This window comes from Heterodontus francisci, chromosome 20 (assembly GCF_036365525.1).
Source record: "Heterodontus francisci isolate sHetFra1 chromosome 20, sHetFra1.hap1, whole genome shotgun sequence".
NCBI lineage: Eukaryota > Metazoa > Chordata > Chondrichthyes > Heterodontiformes > Heterodontidae > Heterodontus > Heterodontus francisci.
In genome coordinates, this window is record NC_090390.1 from 17,031,099 (window position 1) to 17,055,224 (window position 24,126).

Here is a 24,126-nt window from a genome sequence, read left to right on the forward strand (position 1 = left end):
ACCCCCCTTTTCAAAAGGAACAGCATTCATGGTCATCTACCCATGCTATACTTTCTGTTGCTGTCAATGTGATGAGCACGCTTAGGACACAGGCCCATTAAGGCACCCATGGGGGGAATTCTGTAACATCATCCAGGGTGTCGTAAGGGTATGCATTTACCAGGTAGCTAATATACTGTACAAAAGAGGTGGAGAATTTAAAAACAAGGGTGACAATTGTAAATTGGAGGCACTGGAAGCCAACTTAAGTCAATGTTACGACCAGGTGGGGAAGGGGTCACAGGCTCCCCTCTCGCCCTTTCCCTGGTTTGGCCATAACAGGGCTTAACTTTTAAATCACAGTGTTTTTTAGCTTCCCCTCAGTGAGTCCTTGCTCACTGCTCTCTAATTGTAATTGTGAAGGAATCAACCAGACAGGCTTTCTCAGGTTTAAACACAAAGCTGTAAGGTTATTAACCTTAAAATTCTAACTCAGTTAAAGCTACTAAAAATACATGAAGCAACCATGCTAGCATGCATACGCGATAAATACACATACAAATAGATACAGAGGAGGGGAAAGAATTAAAGGGGGAAGGTTTGAAGTAGTTGATGGAATTCAGTTACAGTTTTTTTAGCTGTGCTGTGAAGTCTTTGATTGAAGTGAAGTCTTGCAGTTCTCGTTGAGGCCCAGTGTACACTTTTAAACTTGTTTTGCTGGTACCAGAAAGCTGCAGGGGTCTTCTGTCTTGAGGCTTAAATTACTTTTGTGCGTCCCTGGAACTTTGCGTAAGAGAGAGAGACAGAGAGAGAGAGAGAGACCTTGCTTCTCTTTGGTCTTCAAAGTTGCAGTCTGCCAAAACTTTACTGTGATGCACAATTCAATCAATTCCAAGGTTGGCCAGCAGGTTAGTTACGTGACTAGCTCTTTGTTTGAAACAGCATCGCCTGTGAGGTTTGTTGATTCTTCAAAGCTTACTAGACACTCAGTGGGGGGGAGAAGGCAGTGCGGGTGGGTGGAATGCTGGCTGTTACACAGACAATGACTCTCAATGTCTTTTGATCATCACTATTGACAAAACCCATCTAGCTAATTGAATCAGGGAGCACTCCCATTGCTCTCTCGGCAACTGTCTCTCAGAATGCAAATGTGCAGCCATGTTTTCAGCCGCTGCTCTGCAGTCTTTTTAAACAAGTTATGTTCAATGTTCAGTTATTTCCATTTGGCAGGTGTGGTTTCCATCACACTTCCACCTCCGGCTGAATAAAATGTGACATTATAAATTAGAAGGAAGAAAAAGTGTAGGAAAATACATATGCATGTCTTTCATTCATTCTCATTCATTCAGAAATCTTAAAATTGTTACAGTCTGTCTTTCCTTTGTAGCAGTGCTGCTTTAAACTGCCCCTTTTCCCTTGAGGTGGGTCTGAGATAGTTACGTGTTGCCCGTGAGGTTTAAAATTTCTTCACTATCAGCCTGCAATACGTTGGGAATTGGCATCCCAATAAACATGTGATTTTTGGGGAGGTTTGCAGTTTGCACATTTCCATGATTGCCTAGGGTCCCTTTGTTCCTGTTGAGGTCTGCAGGGGGGAAGGTTAGATTTAATTAGCCCTGTTTTGGAGTTTTGATCATGGGAGTCAGCAGTGGGTGGATCCACTCTGATCTCTCTTTCAGTTCTCTGATGAGTCATGCAAGTGCTTTTCACTTTAGGGTATGGTTGGTTCACTTTTCTCCTGACTGTGGGGGGGGGGGGGGGCGCGGATTCTTTGCTAATCTTCCCTTTGTTCTCTGGGACATTCCTGCTGGCAGGTATTTGTCCAGATTCTAGTGCACTCCCCTGCAACACTTTGACTAGGTGAGACTTCACCCTCACGATTTCTCTGCCCTCTTGAGGACCTTCTTTGTCCCTGCACATTTCTGTAAATGCAGTTAGAAAACCAGTGGGATGCTTCTGGTGTCTGTATTTACATAGGAGGATGTGGGGTCTAATTTTTCAAACATTTTGGGGTTGGCTAACAGGACAGTAGGGGTTTCCATTTGGAAATCATCTCGGATCTTTTTTAATCTGTCCTCTTTGTCCCTTTTTCCCCTTTCCTCTCTAACTGCCTGACAGACCTGTGCCTGTCTGTCCCCTTTTGTTCTCAGCAGTGGTCACTTACAGTTCACCAGCCCTCTGCTGGAGGATTTCCCATAAACAGAAATTAGGGGTGAAGATTTCACTACAGATTGGGGTTTCCCCTCAACCTGGCACATGTAGCAACGCCTACAGTACTCCACCACATCTTTGTGGAGTTGTGGCCAGTCAAACTGCTGTCTTATGCGGGATTTGGTTTTTCATATACCAACATGTACAGCCATTGTAATCTCATGGGCCATTCTTAATATTTCTCTCCGGTACCTCTGCGGCACCAATAACTGGTGAGCCACTGTCCACTCTTTGTCCTCAGGTCTGTGAGGAGAACTCAACTTCCTCATCAGCACTTCATTCTTTAAATAGTCGCAATCAAGTACTCCCTCTGCTTCAGTTTCAGTCTGAGCAGCCTGTGTTAACTCTCAGTACTGGGTCGGCTCGTTGAGCCTCAGCTAGGGAAGATCCATTTAATCCATTCCCCGGGTCCTCTAACTTTCCAAAGAAAGTTGCAGACAGATGACCATGAGTGTCCTCTGGGGGAGCTGGTTTGGTCATGGCCCGATTCACTACACATTTAGGGGAACTGCAGGGGACCGTCTCCTGCCACTGCCCTGTCTCTCTGACCTCCTTTGGTCTCTCTATCATTACTGGGGAAGCTACCACCTTCAGCCCCGCCAGATCATTACCTAGAAGCAGGTCAACCAGCTAAGGTAAACTAAGGAGAATCCCTACGGTCACCGGTCCCAAAACTAGGCGCATTCCAAGTCCACCTGATGTAAAAGTATGGGCGTACACTGCCCTCCAATATCATTCACCTCTATTCTGGTATTTACCGCACTCTCTGGGGGAAAGGTCATGCCTTTCCCAGCATAAGGGATCTAGTGGCCCCTATACCCCTGAGGATACCAGAAGGACGTGGAGGCTTTGGAGAGGGTACAGAAGAGGTTTACCAGGATGTTGCCTGGTCTGGAGGGCATTAGCTATGAGGAGAGGTTGGATAAACTCGGATTGTTTTCACTGGAACGACAGAGGTGGAGGGGCGACATGATAGAGGTTTACAAAGTTATGAGCGGCATGGACAGAGTGGATAGTCAGAAGCTTTTTCCCAGGGTGGAAGAGTCAGTTACTAGGGGGCTTAGGTTTAAGGTGCGAGGGGCAAAGTTTAGAGGGGATGTGCGAGGCAAGTTCTTTACACAGAGGGTGGTGACTGCCTGGAACTTGCTGCCGGGGGAGGTGGTGGAAGCAGGTACGATAGCGACGTTTAAGAGGCATCTTGACAAATACATGAATAGGATGGGAAAAGAGGGATACGGTCCCCAGAAGTGCAGAAGGTTTTAGTTTAGGCAGGCATAAAGATCGGCACAGGCTTGGAGGGCCAAATGGCCTGTTCCTGTGCTGTACTGTTCTTTGATTACTATGGGCTTGCTTGCCCCACTCAAGGGGTATGGGGTTACTCTCCCTTTGGATTCAAAATCCTGATAACCTTCAGGGATGTAATTAAATGTTCCTGCACCTACAGCAGTATGTTTTCTGGGCCTTACTACTGCTGCAGTTAAAGCCACAGCTTGTTCAGCTGTGTTTTCCATCAGGGTCCCTTCTCCTTCACTGAGCGGGTGTGCCCTGATTAACCCTACAGGCTTTCCCTGTACTTTCCAGCAGTCAGCTCTCAGATGACCTGCCTTCTTACAATGGAAGCATACAGGTCTCCGGGTCTCAGTGCTACTTACAGCATTATCCTTTTTGGCTAGAGGAGGGCCCCCTGTGTCTCCTGCTTTTCTTTCTCTCCCAGGACTTCTTGGGCCCCTATCACCTTCCCACCCTTTGTCCTTTTCTGATTTGTGGGGGTGACTAGGAAAGGTTTTCCCCTGGGGAACTGACTTGTATATTAGAGCAAACTCATCAGCCAGAACTGCGGCTTGCCTCAATCTATGTACTTTTTGTTCCTCCACATGGGTCTGTAGGTCCTGAAAAGTTGGTCAAGTAACGCTTTATACCCAGCATGCTCTAAGGCAGCCAACGATAAGTGCAGAACTTGCTGAAGTAAGCTAACAGACATGTCGAAGCTTGTAGTTAGGGATATGTGACCATTGGACTAGACATTTGAACAAGAATAGATGAAAGATAACAGATATAGGGGAACGAACGGTGGTTATTGTAAACAAGTCTGGACTTCTGTCCAGGTGGCTAAATGGCTAATGCTTGCCAAAGATGAGATAATGCTTGAAGATTTGTGCAAAACAAGATCATGTGAGTCATGGGTTGAGCAAGGAGCCTTCAAAGAATATATAAGGGTTAACACTTGAGGGTATTCTCGGTGAGAACCCGGTAACAACTCTCAAAGGCAGGACCCTGAGTCTGGAGGCTCAGTGATCAACTGTGACAAGAGACTGATCACCTCTGTGTTGACGGGTAGTATCTTGTACAAGAAGTGAGACTTGTACTCATTTGGTGTCTAAATAAAACTGTTGTAAGTATTTGTATGCTTTAAGTGATTTTAGTACTAATAAAGTGAAGTTATACGAGACTTTGGTTTTAGTGTATCTTTGTCTGTCACATCAGTTGGCACAGTGGCGCAGTGGTTAACTCCAGTTTCCTCCCACAGTCAAAGACTTACAGGTTGATAGGTAAATTGGCCATTATAAATTGCCCCTAGTATAGGTAGGTGGTAGGGGAATATAGGGACAGGTGGGGATGTGGTAGGAATATGGGATTAGTATAAATGGATGGTCGGCACAGACTTGGTGGGCCAAAGGGCCTGTTTCAGTGCTGTATCTATAAAAAAAAATAAAGTTGATACCCTACAGAGAAAAAGGGTCAACTGGTCTTTATGGAGATTGGGAGAGAATTTTTAAATTCCTCTAGTAAAATCACCTCTCTGAGGTTTTCATAGCTGGGCTGCACTTTAAGAGGCCTCAACCACAGGTCAAAAGCCAGCTGCTTACTTCTCTCAAACTCCAGGTCAGTTTGATCAGTCTGTTTCCTGAGGGTTCAGAACTTCTGGTGGTCGGCTTCCAGTACTAGCTCATATGCCCTGAGGATAGCATTTTTGGTCAGTTTATAATTTGATGAACTCTCATCTGGCAACAGGGAATAAACTTCATGGGTTTTTCCGGTTAGCTTATTTTGCAACAGAAGAATCTAACTCTCAGCTGGCCATTTCGACTGTCTTACAAGTTTCTCAAAAGATACAATAAATGCTTCCACATCTCCCTCATTGAATTTTGGTTTCAACTGGGAAATTTTAAAAGCTCAGTACACAGCCCCGCACCACTTGTATTTCCAGCTTTCACTGGGGTTACTCTGTCGCCCCTTAGCGAGCTCAAGCTGCCTCAGCTCTCTTTCCTCCCGTTCCTTCTGGAAGGTTCTTTCTCTCTCTCTCTTTTCTAATTCAGGTTTCCTCTGTTCCAGTTGTAGCTTTGCTAGCAATACCCTGTCAGAGTCCATTTCTAACCCTGTTCTCTGATTTTTCAAATTCGAGGGAAAAAAGGTTGGCCACTGGTCTTAGGAGTTCAGACTTCCTCGCCTTGGCATGGACAGTGATCCCACACTGCTCAGCCATATTCCTCATCTCTTCCATAGACAGTGCTATTAACTTATCCCAAGGTACTTCACCCTGGCTTGGGTAGTTACTGGCTTCAGTTGCGGATGTGTTAGTATTCTAGTACACACAACCACAAGAAAACCTGAAATGCTGGAAATACTCAGCAGGTCTGGCAGCATCTATGGAGAGAGAAGCAGAGTTAACATTTCAGGTCAGTGACCCTTCTTCAGAACTGACAAATATTAGAAATGTGAAAGGTTATAGGCAAGTAAACCGGGGATGGGGCAAGAGATAACAAAGGAGAAGGTGTAGATAGGACAAAGTCACAGAATAGCTGACCAGAAGGTCATGGAGCAAAGGCAAACAATAAGTTCATGGTGTGTTGAACAACAAAGCATTAGTACAGATAGGGTGTTAACGGACTGAAAATTGAACAGCAGCCAGTACAAACATGAAAAAAAAGTGGGTAAGCAAACCGAACAAACTAAGATGAAATAAAATAAAATAAACACAAAAAAAACACGAAAAAATAAAAAATAACTAAAAATAAAAGTAAAATGGGGGGCCCGTCATGCCCCGAAATTATTGAACTAAATGTTCAGTCCGGCAGGCTGTAGTGTGCCTAATCGGTAAATGAGATGCTGTTCCTTGAGCTTGCATTGAGGTTCACTGAAACACTGCAGCAATCCCAGGACAGAGATGTGAGCATGAGAGCAGGGGAGAGTGATACATCTCCGACAGAGCCCTGGTAGGATCCAGAGGCTAAAAGGTTGAGGGCAGTGGTGGCTTTGACAGCTACTGGTAACACATGGCCACCAGGTCCAGCAGGGAGCAGGTCTTTTTCTAGGAAGCTGCAGATGTCAGCCACCACCTGACACGACAACCTGATCCTCCTGAACACTGCCGTTCTGACATGTCAAGAAAACTTAGCCTCTGCCTGTACACTCTGTGTCATGGGTAGTGTCTCCTGTAAATTGAACTCCTCTGCTTCTGCCCTAGCTGCTGCTACATTTGTTGTGGAGTTGCTTAACTCTTTCTATAGAATGTTGCTCTGCTGTTCAACATGCATGGAGTCCCGTGTTGTAGCTGTACCAGGTTGGGACCTCATTTTCAGCCGTGGCTGGTGCTGCTCCTGGCATACTCTTCTATGCTCTTCATTGAAGCAGAGTTGGTCATCTGGCCTGATGCTGATGGAGGAGTGAGGAAATGCCGGGCCATGAGGTTGTTGTGGTATAGAATTCTGCTGCTGCTGAAGGCGCCAAGAAACCTTGGTGATTTGCGGTAGTGCATACTGAATGCTCAGTTTTGAGTTGTGTTACGACCGAAGCGGGAGGAGTGAATTCAGTCCCACTACTCCATGGGGCACAGCATATCAATAAATTTTCCCACTTACCAAAGAACAGCCAATTAGATATTCTGTTTGCCCCTAGAATAAAGCATACCAACCAGGTTTCTTTAATCAACAAAATTAACTATTTGTTATGAAACCAGGTCTTAACTAATAATGAAGTAAATCTATATATGAAAAACTCCTTATTTCCCTGGCCCTCATGCACACACCCATACATCCAAAAAAACGGTTAATCAGGGAAACAAAGGATTTTAGTTTACAGCTGTTTCATAGGAATAAAAGGAATAATAAAAATAACTTAGTATGTCACGTTCTAGTAGGAGGTTCTTCAGTTTGGTGAGCTGTCCCAAAGTTGAATAGTTAGATGCCACTTGAAATCTTTCTTGAACAGTCTATAATGGGTAGGTATTCAAGGAAATTCAACTGCAGCAGTCTTCCATCAGGTGTGCAGAAACAGATCTTCTTAGGTTTTACAGCAGCACTGTAGCAGTAGAAGATTTATTCAGATTCCAGGATTTCTTAAAACACAGGAAGCAACAGGAACACAGCAGGAATTCTTCAGAGACAGGAGGCAATAGGGATCTGCCACCTTTGAAATATAGGGTTTCTTCTCAAGAGATGCAGGATTCCTTCACAGAGACCTTTTCTGGTTTCATTGAAAGTACCTGCTTTCCTGTTCTTGTGTACAAGTTCAGCTTCCTTTCAAAACACCCATAAAGTTCAGCTTTTGTTTTGAACTTTCTTTCAAGCATTCATAAAGTTCCACTATTTGCAGGTGTCTCCATGTCCACTGAAAAATCCTCTTTCAGTTTTTTAAAACACAGTTTTTTTAAAATACAAAATAAAATTCTTGTAACAGTTGTCAGATTTGTTCTTAACCTATCCCATTTGGCACAGTGGTAGTGACTCAAATCACAATGGAGGGTGAAGACTGAACATAGTCTCTGTATGGAAATCATTCCTACTAGTGCTGTCATGGACACATGCATCTGCAACATGTAGATTAGTGAGGATGAGGTCAAGTAGGTTATTACCTTGTGTTACTTCTTTCATCATTTGCTGCAAGCCCAGTCTGGCAGCTATGTCCTTCGGACACGGCCTGCTCGGTTAGTGGTAGTACTACTGAGCTACTCTTGGTGATGAACACTGAAGAATCCAGAATACATTCTATGCCTCAGTCCTTCCTCAACCTGGTATTCAACATTGGCACCAGTTCCCAGCTGTTAGCAAGGAGGGACTTTTCAGGGTCGACCCAATGTGACACGAGGGTTGCAGCTGAGTGGTCAGTCAGGTTTTATTCTACACTACTGTACTTCGTGTGTGTGTATGTGTGAAGGAGTGAGAGGTGTGAGAGGAAACAGAGTAGGGATAATCAGCACGTACTCCAATTGGAAGGATGTGACTAGTGGTATCCCCCAAGAATCTGTACTGGGACTTCAGCTATTCACTATATTTATCAATGACTTAGATGAAGGAATGTGGAGCTGTATATCCAAGTTTACTGATGACACTAAGTTAGGTATTATAGTCAATGGTGTAGATGGGAGCAGAAAGTTGAAATGGGACATTGATAGGTTAAGTGAGTGGGCAAAACATTGGCAGATGGAGTTCATGTTTGAACGTGTAAGGTTATCCACTTTGGACCTAAGAAAGATAGATCAGAGTATTTTCCAAATGACAAGAAGCTAGGAACTGTGGAAGAGCAGACAGATGTAGGGGTCTAAGTACAAAAATCACTAAAAACAGTGGAGAGGTGAAAAAATATATGTTTAATAGGGCGGCACAGTGGCGCAGTGGTTAGCACCGCAGCCTCACAGCTGTGTGGAGTTTGCAAGTTCTCCCTGTGTCTGCGTGGGGTTCCTCCGGGTGCTCCGGTTTCCTCCCACAGCCAAAAGACTTGCAGGTTGATCGGTATATTGGCCATTATAAATTGCCCCCAGTATAGGTAGGTGGTAGGGAAATATAGGGACAGGTGAGGATGTGGTAGGAATATGGGATTAGTGTAGGATTAGTATAAATGGGTGGTTGATGGTCGGCACAGACTCGGTGGGCCGAAGGGCCTGTTTCAGTGCTGTATATCTAAATCAAATCAAAATAATAGAATGTTAGCCTTTATTTCATTGGGACTGGAATACAAAAGGGTGGAAGTTATGCTCCAGTTTTATAAAGCTCTGGTTAGACTGCATTTGGAGTACTGTGTTCTGTTCTGGGTACCATACCTCATGAAAGATATATTGGCCTTGGAGTGGGTGCAGTGCAGATTCATCAGAATGATATTGGGGCTAAAAGTGTTGTGAAGACAGGTTGCATAATTGGGCTTGTATTCCCTAGAATATAGAAGATTAAGAGGTGATTGAATTGAGGTGTTTAAGATGATTAAAGGATTTGGTAGGGTAGATAGGAACTATTTCCTCTGGTGGGAGAATTCAGGAGAAGTGGGGATAACCTTAAAATTAATGCTAGGCTGTTCAAGGGTGATGTCAGGAGGCACTTCTTCAGACAAAGGGTAGTGGAAGTCTGGAATTCTCTCCCCAAAAAGCTGTTGAGGCTTGAAGGGCAGAATTAATAACATTTGGATGTTGTGAATTTAAACTGCAAAGGCAGCAATATGCAGAAATCATTATACAGGCTCCAAGAAGCTTTAACACGAGCATTGAGATGGTAGCATAGAGATAATGTTACTAAACTAGTGTTGCTAATGCTTTAGCAACATGAGTTCAAATCCCACCATGGGAGCCTGAGGGATTTAAATTCAGTTAATTAATAAATGTTCGTCATAATAATAATCATGAAACTACCAGAGAGGTGTACAAATCTATCTGGCTCACTAATGCCCTGCAGATGAGGAAATCTGCTGTACTTACCCAGTCTGGCTGACATGTAACTCCAGACCTACAGCATGTGGGGTTGACTTTTAACTGTGCTCTGAAATGGCCTAACTGCCATTTTCAAAAGGAAAATCCCAAGGTGTTCTATAAGTATACTCAGGGCAAGAGAATAACCAGGGAAAGAGTAGGGCCCATTAGGAAACAAAGTGACAATCTGTGTGTGGAGTCAGAGGACGTAAGTGAGATTTTAAATGATTACTTTTCATCTGTGTTCATTATGGAGAAGGACGATGTAGGTGTAGAGATCAGGGAGGGGGATTGTGATATACTTGAACAAATTAGCATTGAAAGGGAGGAGGTATTAGTGGTTTTAGCATGCTTAAAAGTGGATAAATCCCCAGGCCCAGATGAGATGTATCCCAGGCTGCTATGTGAGGCAAGGGAGGAGATAGCAGGGGCTCTGACACAAATTTTAAAATCCTCCCTGGCCACAGGAGAGGTGCCAGAGGACTGCGAATGTGGTACCATTATTCAAGAAGGGTAGCAGGGATAAACCAGGTAATTACAGGCTGGTGAATCTAACATCAGTGGTAGGGAAACTATTGGAAAAAATTCTGAGGGACAGGATTAATCTCCACTTGGAGGGGCAGGGAATAATCAAGGATAGTCAACATGGCTTTGTCAGGGGGAGATCATGTCTAACAAACTTGATTGAATTTTTTGAGGTGACTAGATGCGTAGACGAGGTTAAAGTAGTTGATGTAATCTACATGGACGTCAGTGAGGCTTTTGATAAGGTCCCACATGGGAAATTGGTTAAGAAAGTAAGACCCCATTGGATCCAGGGCAATTTGGCAAATTCGATCCAAAATTGGCTTAGTGACAGGAGGCAGAGGGTGATGGTCGAGAATTGTTTTTGCAATGGGAAGCCTGTGACCAGTGGTGTACCGCAGAGATCGGTGTTGGGACCCTTGCTGTTTGTAGTGTACATTAATGATTTTCTTCTTTGGCCTCAATGTCTCGGGAGACAATGGGTAAGCGCCTGGAGGTGGTCAGTGGTTTGTGGAGCAGCGCCTGGAGTGGCTATAAAGGCCAATTCTAGAGTGACAGGCTCTTCCACAGGTGCTGCAGAAAAATTTGATTGTCGGGGCTGTTACACAGTTGGCTCTCCCCTTGCGCTTTTGTCTTTTTTCCTGCCAACTGCTAAGTCTCTTCGACCCGCCACACTTTAGCCCCGCCTTAATGACTGCCCGCCAGCTCTGGCGAACGCTGGCAACTGACTCCCACGACTTGTGATCAATGTCACAGGACTTCATGTCGCGTTTGCAGACGTCTTTGAAGCGGAGACATGAACGGCCGGTGGGTCTGATACCAGTGGCGAGCTCGCTGTACAATGTATCTTTGGGGATCCTGCCATCTTCTATGCGGATCACATGGCCAAGCCATCTCAAGCGCCGCTGACTCAGTAGTGTGTATAAGCTGGGGATGTTGGCCGCCTCGAGGACTTCTGTGTTGGAGATACGGTCCTGCCACCTGATGCCAAGTATTCTCCGGAGGCAGCGAAGATGGAATGAATTGAGACATCGCTCTTAGCTGACGTACATTGTCCAGGCCTCATTGCCATAGAGCAAGGTACTGAGGACACAGGCCTGATACACTTGGACCTTTGTGTTCCGTGTCAGTGTGCCATTTTCCCACACTCTCTCGGCCAGTCTGGACATAGCAGTGGAAGCCTTTCCCATGCGCTTGTTGATTTCTGTATCTAGAGGCAGGTTACTGGTGATAGTTGAGCCTAGGTAGGTGAACTCTTGAACCACTTCCAGAGCGTGGTCGCCAATATTGATGGATGGAGCATTTCTGACGCCCTGCCCCATGATGTTCGTTTTCTTGAGGCTGATGGTTAGGCCAAATTCATTGCAGGCAGCTGCAAACCTGTTGATGAGACTCTGCAGGCACTCTTCAGTGTGAGATGTTAAAGCAGCATCGTCAGCAAAGAGGAGTTCCCTGATGAGGACTTTCCGTACTTTGGACTTCGCTCTTAGACGTGCAAGGTTGAACAACCTGCCCCAGATCTTGTGTGGAGGAAAACTCCTTCTTCAGAAGACTTGAACGCATGTGAAAGCAGCAGGTAGAAGAAAATCCCAAAAAGTGTGGGTGCGAGAACACAGCCCTGTTTCACACCACTCAGGATAGGAAAGGGGTCTGATGAGGTACCGCCATGTTGAATTGTGCCTTTCATATTGTCATGGAATGAGATGATGATACTTAGTAGCTTTGGTGGACATCCAATCTTTTCTAGTAGACTGAAGAGACCACGTCTGCTGACGAGGTCAAAGGCTTTGGTGAGATCAATGAAAGCAATGTAGAGGGGCATCTGTTGTTCATGGCATTTCTCCTGTATCTGACGAAGGGAGAACAGCATGTCAACGGTCGATCTCTCTGCACGAAAGCCACACTGTGCCTCAGGGCAGATGCGCTCAGCCAGCTTCTGGAGCCTGTTCAGAGCGACTCGAGCAAAGACTTTCCCCACTATGCTGAGCAGGGAGATTCCACGGTAGTTGTTGCAGTCACCGCGGTCACCTCTGTTTTTATAGAGGGTGATGATATTGGCATCGCGCATGTCCAGAGGTACTGCTCCCTCGTCCCAACACAGGCATAGCAGTTCATGTAGTGCTGAGAGTATAGCAGGCTTGGCACTCTTGATTATTTCAGGGGTAATGCTGTCCTTCCCAGGGGCTTTTTCGCTGGCTAGAGAATCAATGGCATCACTGAGTTCTGATTTTGTTGGCTGTATGTCCAGCTCATCCATGACTGGTAGAGGCTGGGCTGCACTGAGGGCAGTCTCAGTGACAACATTCTCCCTGGAGTACAGTTCTAGGTAGTGCTCAACCCAGCGGTCCATTTGTTTGCGTTGGTCAGTGATTATGGTCCTTCTGCTTGGAATGATGCAGCTTCTTTGGTCTGAGTCTGACCTTGCTGCACACCTTGATTTAGACGTGAATATAAGAGGTATGATCAGTAAGTTCGCAGATGACATGAAAATTGGTGGTGTCGTAAATAGTGAGGAGGAAAGCCTTAGATTACAGGACAATATAGATGGGCTGGTAAGATGGGCAGAGCAGTGGCAAATGGAATTTAATCCTGAGAAGTGTGAGGTGATGCATTTTGGGAGGACAAACAAGGCAAGGGAATATACAATGAATGGTAGGACCCTAGGAAGTACAGAGGGTCAGAGGGTCCTTGGTGTACTTGTCCATAGATCACTGAAGGCAGCAGCACAGGTAGATAGGTGGTTTGGAAGGCATGTAGGATACTTGCCTTTATTAGCCAAGGCATAGAACATTAGAGCAGGGAGGTTATGATGGAGCTGTATAAAACGCTAGTAAGGCCACAGCTGGAGTACTGTGGACAGTTCTGGTCGCCACACTATCGGAAGGATGTGATTGTACTGGAGAGGGTGCAGAGGAGATTCACCAGGATGTTGACTGGCTGGAGCATTTCAGCTATGAAGAGAGACTGGATAGGCTAGGATCGTTTTCCTTAGAGCAGGGATGGCTGAGGGGTGACCTAATGGAGGCATACAAAATTATGAGGGGCGTAGATAGGTTAGATAGAAATAAACTTTTTCCCTTAGCGGAGGTGTCAATAACCAGGGGGCATAGATTTAAGGTAAGAGGCAGAAGGTTTAGAGGGGATTTGAGGAAAAAAATTCACCCAGTGTGAGGTTGGAATCTGGAACAAGGGGTGGTAGAGGCAGGAACCCTCACAACATTTATGAAGTATTTAGATGAGCACTTGAAATGCCATAGCATGCAAGGCTATGGGCCAAGTGCTGGAAAATGGGATTAGAATAGATAGGTGCTTGATGGCCGGCATGGACACGAAGGGCCGAATGGTCTGTTTCTGTGCTGTATAACTCTATGACTCTATTTCACTCAGTTCCAGGGCTATTAAATGAGCAATATATGCTCACATCCCAAGAACAAATTTAAAACAAAGCCTATGCTTTGCCAAAACACCTGAGAAAGAAGAAATGAGGCAAATTCCAAGGGCCAAATGGTCAAAGAATGCTGAGACAGTTACAAAGGATAGGACACATTAGAGACCTTGAGAGGGCCTGCACCCAGATAAGATGGGGCCTACTCATTCCAATTAACCATAAAATCAAATAAAGTAATTGCATCTTGTTTTAACATCACAGGGAAGCTGAATGCAAATTGACCATTGACCATCACTGAGGTCTGTTGACTATAGAAGCCGAGAAACAGCAGGACTTCCCTAACTCTACTCAGCCCCCACCCCGCAACCAGTAAGAACTATAAGAATGCAACATTGTGGCAGTTTAGTTTAGTTTAGTTTAGAGATACAGCACTGAAACAGGCCCTTTGGCCCACCGAGTCTGTGCCGACCATCAACCACCCATTTATACTAATCCTGCACTGCATTCGACAAGAGCCTCATGAAGTTCTGCCTAGATGAGGGCATCCCACCAGAAGAAGAATCAAGTGTTATGCGAGAGCTGATCGCCTTGACATTGATTCCTTGGTTTAAAGGTCATTTGTATTACTCGATGCTATTGTTATGCTTGTGTTAATGTTGTGTGCAATTTTAAGTTATTAAAGGTAACTTTGATTAATTAACATGCAGAGTGATATGACTTTTTTTGGTTGGCTACTGTTCATGAATTACTGGAATGCCAATATCCCTACAGGCTTGGTCAAATGAAAATTACAAAACTGAAATTGATAATTTTTGTTACGCAATGGTATAAAGGGATATAGAACCAAGGTGGGTAAATGGAGTTAAGATGCATTGAATTACATAGAATGTAAAAAATAGAAATAGACCATTTGTCCCAACTAGTTCATGCTGGTGCTTATGCTCCACATCAGCCTCTTTGCACACCTCTTCATCTAATCCTATCAGCATTACCTTCTATTTCTTTCTCCCTCATATGTTTATCTAGCTTCCCCTTAAATGCTTCGATGCAATTCACCTCCACTATTCATTCTTGCCTCCTCCACCCTGGTACAGCAAACAACAGGGAAGGTAAATGGCAGGTTGGCCTTTATTGTAAGGGGATTGTAGTACAAGAATAAGGAAGTCTTGCTCCAATTTGTATAGGGCTTTGGTGAGACCATACCTGGAGTACTGTGTGCAGTTTTGGTCTCCACATCTAAGGAAGGATACACTTGCTTTGGAGGCAATACAGTGAAGGTTCACTAGATTGGTTCCTGGGATGAGAAGGTTATCCGATGATGAGAGGCTGTGTAAATTGGGCCTCTCTGGAGTTCAGAAAAATGAGAGATGATCTCATTAAAACATACAAGATTCTGAAGGGGATTGAAAGGGTAGACACTGAAAGGTTATCCCCCCGACTGGGGAATCTACAGCAGAGGTGCACAGACTCAGGATAAGGGGTTGATCATTTAGGACTGAGTTGAGAAGAAGTTTCTAAATTCAAAGGGTTGTGAATGTTTGGATTTGTCTACCCTAGTGGGTTGTGGATACTCCATCATTAAGTATATTCAAGGCTGCGATCGATAGATTGTTGATCTCTCAGGGAATCAAGGCATATGGAGAGCTGGCAGGAAAGTGGAGTTGGGGTAGATCAGTCATGATTGTATTGAATGGCAGAACAGGCTCAAGGGGTAGTGTGGAATGTGTGGAGGATGGAATTGAACATTTATGGAGCATGACTATGAGGGATGGTTGCGAGATGTCAATAAGATGAGGATGAGTGTGAGCGTTGGTTGTTCAGATGGGGATGTGAGGAGATAACCTGGAGAGAGAGGACTGAGTGGAGCTGAAAGGTGTGTTGTTCAAAGGAGTGCTGTGCAGGAGAATGTTGATGAAGTCAGAGTGTGAGGGTTGGCACCTAGAAGTGTTACGCCACTCACATTTCTGCCCTTATTATGGTATTAAACCTTTCGCGGCACTGTATCCAGCTGGCCGGAACCACAGTGCTACTGCTCACTCCTCAGCGACCTCCAGCCATGCCTGTTTGCTTTGAATGGCTGGCCTCTTCCTCCAGTTTGTGGGATATAACACTTCCCTTCTGGCCCTCACCACTTCAAGCATGATCTCTTGGGAAGAGTTTGAGAACTGGGTGTGGCAGGGTGGAGGGGGAGAAGGTGGGGGTAGATTTCTCTTGTCTTCCTGCCATCCTTCTTTCTTCTGTTTGCAGCAGCAATGTTGGCTGAAGCCATTCTGACCCCTGCCAGAGTTCCTCTAACTAGAAATCCATCATGCTCCCACTCTCTTATTGGTCAGGAAAGCCAGAAGCAGGATGCAAATGTCATGACTGAGTTAAACACGCATGGCAAAGCCTGCTGCTGAAGCAAACAAGTTGATGAATGGCTACTGCCCCCATCACTGTAAGTGGGTCTATTTCAATAAAATTCCACCCGGGGTCAGTTTCCATATGTAGACTGATGACGACAGTCAGGTCTACCTCACCACCACTCTTGCGACCCCTCCACTGTCTCTAGATTGTCAGACTGCTTGTCTGACATCCAGCACTGGATGAACAGAAATTTACAACTAAATATTGAGAAGGCTGAAACCATTGTCTTTGGTCCCTGCTACAAACTCCATTCCATAGCTACTGGCTCCATCCCTCTCCCTGGCAACTGTCTGAGGCTGAACCAGACTGCTTGCAACCTAGGTGTCATATTTGACACTGAGATCAGTGCCTGGCCAAATATCTGCACCATCACTAAGATTATCTACTTCTACCTCTGTGGCACTGCCCGATTCCAACCCTGCCTCAGCTCATCTGCCTCTGAAGCCCATATCCATGACTTTGTTACCTCTAGACTATTCCAACATATTCCTGACTGGATTCCCATCTTCCCACCTTCTGTAAACTGGGGCCATCCAATCTCTGCTGCCTGTATCCTAACATGCACCAAGCCTGGTTCATCCATCACCCCTACCCTCGCTGACTTACTCCCAGTTGAGCAATGTCTCGATTTTAACATTCACATCCTTGTTTTCAAATTCCTCCTTGGCATCGACTCTCCTTATCTCTGCAATCTCTTCCAGTCCTACAATTCTCCTAGATATTTGTGTTGCACAGTGGCGCAGTGGTTAGCACTGCAGCCTCACAGCTCCAGGGACCTGGGTTCAATTCTGGGTACTGCCTGTGTGGAGTTTGCAAGTTCTCCCTGTGTCTGTGTGGGTTTCCTCTGGGTGCTCCAGTTTCCTCCCACATGCCAAAGACTTGCAGGTTGATAGGTAAATTGGCCTTTAGCAATTGCCCCTAGTATGGGTAGGTGGTAGGGAAAAATATAGGGACAGATGGGGATGTGGTAGGAATAAGAAATTAGTGTAAGATTATAAATGGGTGGTTGATGGTCGGCACAGACTCAGTGGGGCGAAGGGCCTGTTTCAGTGCTGTATCTCTTAAAAAAAAAACTAATTCTGGTGTCTTTTGCATCACCAATTTTAATCACTCTGGTTAGGCCCCAGCTAGAGTATTTCACTCAGTTCTGGTCACCACACCATAGGAGGATGTAAGGGTCCTTGAGAGGGTGCAGAGGAGATTTTCCAGAATGGTTCCAGGGATGGGAGATTTTAGTTACAAGGTTGGTTGGAAAAGCTGGGGTTGTTCTCCTTGAAATAAAGGAGATTGAGGGGAGATTTGATAGAGATGTACAAGATTATGACAGGCTTAGATAAGGTAGACAAGGAAAAACTGTTCTCATTAACTAATGGTACAAGGACTAGGGGACACAAAGTGAAGATTTTGAGCAAGAGATGCAGGGGGAATGTGAGGAAGAACATTTTTATGCAGTACGTGTTAATGACCTCTATGACTTTATGGGGTGGTGAAAGCGGAAACAATCAATGATTTCAAGAGGAAATTAGATGGGCACTTGAAGGAAATAAATTTGCCGGCTACAGGGAACGAGTGGGGGATGTCTGGTTTGCTCTGCGTAGAACTGGCATGGGTTTGACGGGCCGAATGGCCTCCCTCTCTGCTGTATATGACTCTATGACCATTGGGTCTCTGTGGCTTCAGCTGTGAAGGTCCTAAGCTCTGGAAATATGCCTCCCCCTCCCTCCCAAACCTTTCCATCTCTCATTCGTCCTTTAAGATGCTCTTTAAAACCTAACTCTTTCAACAAGCTTTAGGTCATCTACTCTCATATCACCTGATGTGACTCAGTGCCAAATTTTGTTTGATAACAGTCCAGTGATGTGCTTGGGAAGTTTTACAAGAGTAAATGCTATATAAATGCAAGTCATTGTTATTGTTGTGGTGGCGAGTTCTACACTCTAATCATGGTCAAATTGAATATTGGAACAGGCTAGAGGGACCGAATGGTGTACTCCTGTTTTTGTGTTCTGTGTTATAAACTGCATGAATTTGATGGCTAGGTTCCACAAAAAACCCTTACATATTCTAGGGAGTCCCATCCCCATTGACTATTATCAACTTGCAGCTAAGCATGAGAATTTGCACTCTGCAGTTAGGATGTAGGTGTGGATTTCTCAGTTGCTTGGTTTTGAGTCATCTTAAGCATGTTGATAGGTTCTGTCTGTGTCAAAAACCTGACCAAAAGAAAAATCTCTGTCCAGTGCATCAGGACTGTCTATATTCAGCACATTGTTACGGAGAATGATGCACTGTTGAATTTCCTTGTGAATTACTATCTGTAGATAGACAGTACCTTCAGAAATTGTTTCCTGCATATTCTGGAAATGAAGATGCTGATTGGTATTCCTTCAAGTTCCAGTGTGCTGTTGTGCCAATAAGTTTCCTCAGGAGATTATGCCATTCAAACTTATTGAGTTCCCAATCTGATTCACAACTGGACACAGCAGAAGCTCACGGTCTATGGTTAATTTCCACTTCTGCACTCCTGGTAGAGAAGTGTATGCAACAGGAAAACAACTGGAAAATTTGCCTTGTGTAGCTTGTGATTTTCCATACTTCATTTTCATGAATCAATAAAACAAACACTGCTTATGCATGATTTCCCAATATGTAATCTTGCAAGGCATAGTTCCATGCCAAGAGTACAGAAGCTGAAAATATAACTTCTAAGGTCGAATGGTGCTGTAGCTTCTGTGCTTTACATCATTTTTTGATCAGACAGGAATCATACTAGCTCTGCGCCCAGCATTGCTAAGGTGTTAAGACAGGAAATGTGACTTCAGATGTCACTTGCTTTTCAGGACATATTTAACATCCGCCATCATTTTCATTTGAAAATCCTTGAACGGGCAATGGAAAACAACAGAAAAATTCACCCCATTTCCTGTTCCTGCTTGTTGTTCTACCATGAAAAATGGTTCAATATTTCAATTTACTTGTGTAAAAACTTCAAACGACAAATACATATAAAAACTTGCTGATGATGTTACAGAAATTTACTAAGTCTATAAACTTCGCAAAAGAAGTTTCCCAGCTATCTTTGTTAAATTATTCTTCTGTATTTTTTTTTTAACTTAACAATTTAGAGTGCCCAGCAGAGCTTCACACTTCTTGAGCACCTATTGTAAACTGAGTGGGGAAGTCAGCATGGTTGAGTTGCAGTCTACAGACTTTTCCATAAAGCAGGCTCATTGATCCCTGTGCCCAGATCCCAAGCAACAGACCTGAATGCTGCCAGACCTGCTGAGTATTTCCAGAATTTTCTGTTTTTATTTCAGATTTCCACCATCTGCAGTATTTTTACTATTTAATTCACTGCCACTTCTCTTCCAGAAATGCCCACCTTGTAGAAATTCTGCTCTTCTCTCCGTAAGGGGTCCTGATGAATGTTCGCAGGCCTGAAACATTAACTCTATTTCTTGCTCTATAGATACTGCCAGATCTGCTGAGTACTTCCAGCATTTTCTGTTTTCGTTCCTGATACATGCTGTTGTTGCTCTATGATGTGCCCCAGGAGTGCTGAAATGTAAAATTTACTTCTCTACCTTCTTCATTTGTGCATGTGCCAGGGTGATGCTCTGTTAAGTCATGAGGTAATTAAACCAATTTTATGAGGATGCATTCTAGTGGAGAGAAAATATAGTGGCACACACATGAATTTCCAATATGTGCTCCGCATGGGCAAGACTACCCCTGGGAGTGTAACACAGAAATTATGTCTAGTGCATACTAAAACATTCTTAAAACTGTTCAACTTCACCAGTTTTAATTAATAAACACATTAAAGTGTTCCTGCCAAAATACAGCATTCAATCTTACAGTTACAAAATACTTTCTCTTTCAATTTTAATATTTCTAATACAATTGTATATATAAATTTCCATCACAGATATAAAAATTCGTAGACAAAAAACACCAGTCATTTATTTATATTTCTCAAAGTGAAGAAAAATATAAGAAAAATGTGCTTACAATTACATTGTACCTTTCATGACATCACCAAGTGTTGTACAGCCAATGAAGTACTTTTCAAGTGCTGTCACTGATGTAACAAAGGGAAACACAGCAGCCAAAGAGCGCACAGCAAGATCCCACAGTGATGAGATAAATGATTAGATAATTTCTTTCAGTTATGTTGGCTGAAAGATAAATGTTGGCGAGGACAACTCCCCTGCTCTTCTTCAAATAGTGCCATGGGATCTTCCACATCCACGTAAGAGGCAAGATAGGGCAGCAATTGAGCATTTCATCTGCAAGACAACACCTCGAACAGTCAAGCACTCCCTCAATAGGCACCAAACTATCAGCCTAGATTATGTGCTGAAGTCTCTGGAATGGGTCTTTAATATAGAACCTTCGGCTCGTAAGTGAGAGTGCTACTAGTGAGCCAAGCCTAACACCTTGTCCCAGTGTATACTTATCCATTGTAACAATGTAAGAAATAGTTCTTGTAGATCTTGAGTATAATATATGGTCAGTCTCATTTTTAGAAGTGTTATGTGAATTTCTTCATAAACCTAAGATTAGCATATGCTATGGTCAGAAAGATTATTGTTATGCAAGCAAGTGCAACAATGTTCTTCCATATGGCCCACAAATCAAATCCACTTCCTTGCCCACACAAGTACACTTCACCGTAACATCTAAAAGAAAAAAAATACCATTTTAAATGCACTCAAAAAGCACAAATCATATCTTAAACAATGAACACATATATGGGGTAAATTTTGTAAAGCTTAAATGTAATTCCTGGAAAATCAAGAACAATCATGAATCAGATGCCCCCAACTCCACAAATGATTCTCTAATCCATGTTCCCATCAAGTAACGCTCTCCAGTAAGAGGACAGCCTTGCAAAATTGACCCTTTAAAGCAAACCAGTACAATATGTCTTAGTTCAACGATTGACGATCACTAGCAGCACACAATCGAGCAGCTGCCTCTCAAACAGATACTCACAGATTCAGGTACCATAATTACCTGTCATTTCTACGTATTTGTACTTCGAGGGGAAAATAATTTAGCTGGTTAATTAGAGAGAGTACCTTGCCAGAGCAGTATGTTCCATTTCAGAGATAGAAGAGCGACTTTGAGGCAAAATTCAACTGACAGTTTAGCACCTGAAAAATGGGTGGTTAGTAGTTGAAAATCAGGGTGAGCGGGGCACTTGAACCACTCCTTTGATGCCCATCTGATGCAATATTCCAGTGCGTTTGGAAGTGAACAGGTAGTCACCTGCCTAAAATAGACATATGGCTGCTTAAATATGTGTGGACACAGAGTAGTTGTGAAAGAGTGCATCATTTACAGAGTACTAAAGTCAGGAATTTGGTGCAAGTGGGAATTTAGTGCAGAGGGGGAAGGAGGTGTTCCTTTTTATTTCATTACCTCCAGTAGCTAGTGAGTGTTTTTCTTTTGTCTCTAAGCTAGGAAACTGTAACTTCCCACTACTTTAATAAATTAGTAACTTAAACTAGACAAACTAATTCATTAGTCAAACTAATAATTGATTCAATTAAAAATGATTAACAAATTAACTAATCAAATAAATATTGTTAGGAACAACCCTATATGCCAAATGGGAAATATTAATCTCATTGGTTGGAAACTTACATCAGACTTTTAATGGGAAAAATAACCTACAGTAACTTTTAAAAAACTAGCAGACAAGATGGCCACTGCAATTTACATTTTAAACACCAGGAGCTTGAACTGGAGACAAAAATTCTAACAAGAAGCCCAGCCAGAACAACGCTTTGGCTAACTGAGTAGATTAGCCAGATGATTCTCATTAGCGAGCCATTCAAAGTCATCCTGAAGCATTCGCAAGTGGAGATGCTCCTCTGGGGGCTGTACACTGGCAACCCCACCTAAGAGGAGTTTGGGATTTTACACTTTGGACCTCATTAAAAACAAAGGGGATTGATAGAACTATGTGACTGCCTGCTCATCTCTGAAGACATTAGAAGTTTTGTGACACAGACATCAGACAGGCAGTGAACAAGTGGGCAGCAGCGAAGAAGGCGGCTGCTCCCCCGTGTCTCCCTCTCTCTCCCCAGAAAATATCAAAAGAAAAGAACCGTCTGTGACTGAGGAACCCCACCCCTCCCAAGCCTACAGTCCACTACAGCCAGCAACCAGGGGAAGAGAATTAACTTCATGATTTCTGCCTTCAGGAAAACTCTGAATATAGCAAGTCAACTAAGGTGCCCTTTGACCACTGAGGATTACATGAATACAGTTTAGCTGAGGACTACTGGATTCATGGACTGTGTTTAAATTCCATTTATTCTGGATTTTAATCCAATCACAAAATCTGTTTCCCTCTGTGATGTGTGTGTGTGTGTGTGTGTGTGTGTGTGTGTGTGTGTGTGTGTGTGTGTGTGTGTGTGTGTGTGTGTGTGTGTGTGTGTGTGTGTGTGTGTGTGTGTGTGTGTGTGTGTCTTGTGTAAATGTGTGCATGAATGTGTAGAGTATTTTTAAATCGAGTTAGAGTGTTAAATATAATAAACTTACCTCTTTCTTGTTTAAACTCAAGAGAACCTGTCCGACTGGTTCTTTTTCAATCACATTAGAGGAAAAAGGTAAAACAGTCACTGGAGTGGTAAGCACAACCACCATTTTTAAAAAGGAATAAACCCTGTTGCAGTGAAACAAAAGGATGGGCGAGAGGGGAGCCTGAGACCCCATCCTCACCTGGCCATAACAGAAATTTGAGGGCTATAGTCCGGGGTCGTAACCTAACGACAAATGAGAAATTGAAATTGGGAAACCAGATTGATCCCTATGAAAAATAAATTTCAATACAGGTTTTCTTGTGGTTTTCACTGATAGAATACTAACATGTCCACATCCGAGGCCAGTACCTTCCCAAGCCAGGGTGAAGTAACTTCGCATAAGTTAAAGGACCTATCTATGGGAAGAGTTGAAGAGCCTAGCTAGGAAGTTTGGGATTACTTTCCATGAAAATCTGAAATCCTAAGACTTGTGGCCAACCATATTTCACTTGAACCTGAAGATTCATAGAGGTAGGGTCAGAAACAGAGAGAGTAATGTTAGCTAAAATACAATTAGAACAATGACAGGGATACAAACAGAAGGGAGTTGCCCTGGGAGTCCTCAACATTGACTCCAGATCCCATGAAGTCTCATGGCATCAGGTCAAACATGGGCAAGGAAACCTCCTGCTGATTACCACCTACCGCACCCCACTCAATTGATGAATCACTACTCCTCCATGTGGAACACTACATGGAGGAAGGACTGAGGGTGGCAAGGGCATAGAAGGCACTCTGGGTGGGAGACTTCAATGTCCATCACCAAGAGTGGCTCAGTAGCACCACTACTGACTGAGTTGGCTGCCTCCTAAATGACATAGCTGCTAAACTGGGTATGTGGTAGGTGGTGAAGGAACCAAAAAGAGGGAAAAATATACTTGACCTCGTCCTCACCAATCTGACTGTTGCAGATGCACCTGTCCATGAAAGTATTGGTAGGAGTGACCACCGCACACTCTTGTGGAGACAAAGTCCCGTCTTCACATTGAGGATACCGCCCATCGTGTTGTGTGGCACTACCACAGTGCTAAATGGGATAGATTTCGAACAGATCTAGCAATGCAAAACTGGGTATCCATGAGGCGCTGTGGGCTATCAGCAGCAGCAGAATTGTACTCAACCACAATGTGTAACCTCATGGACCGGCATATCCCCTCTCTACCATTACCATCAAGCGGGGGGCCAACCCTGGTTCAAAGAAGAGTGCAGGAGGGCATGCCAGGAGCAGCACCAGGCAGTCATCAAAATGAGGTATCAACCTGGTGAAGCTACAACCCAAGACTACTTGCATGCTTAACAGCTTAAGCAGCATGCGATAGACAGAGCTAAGCGATCCCATAACCAACTGA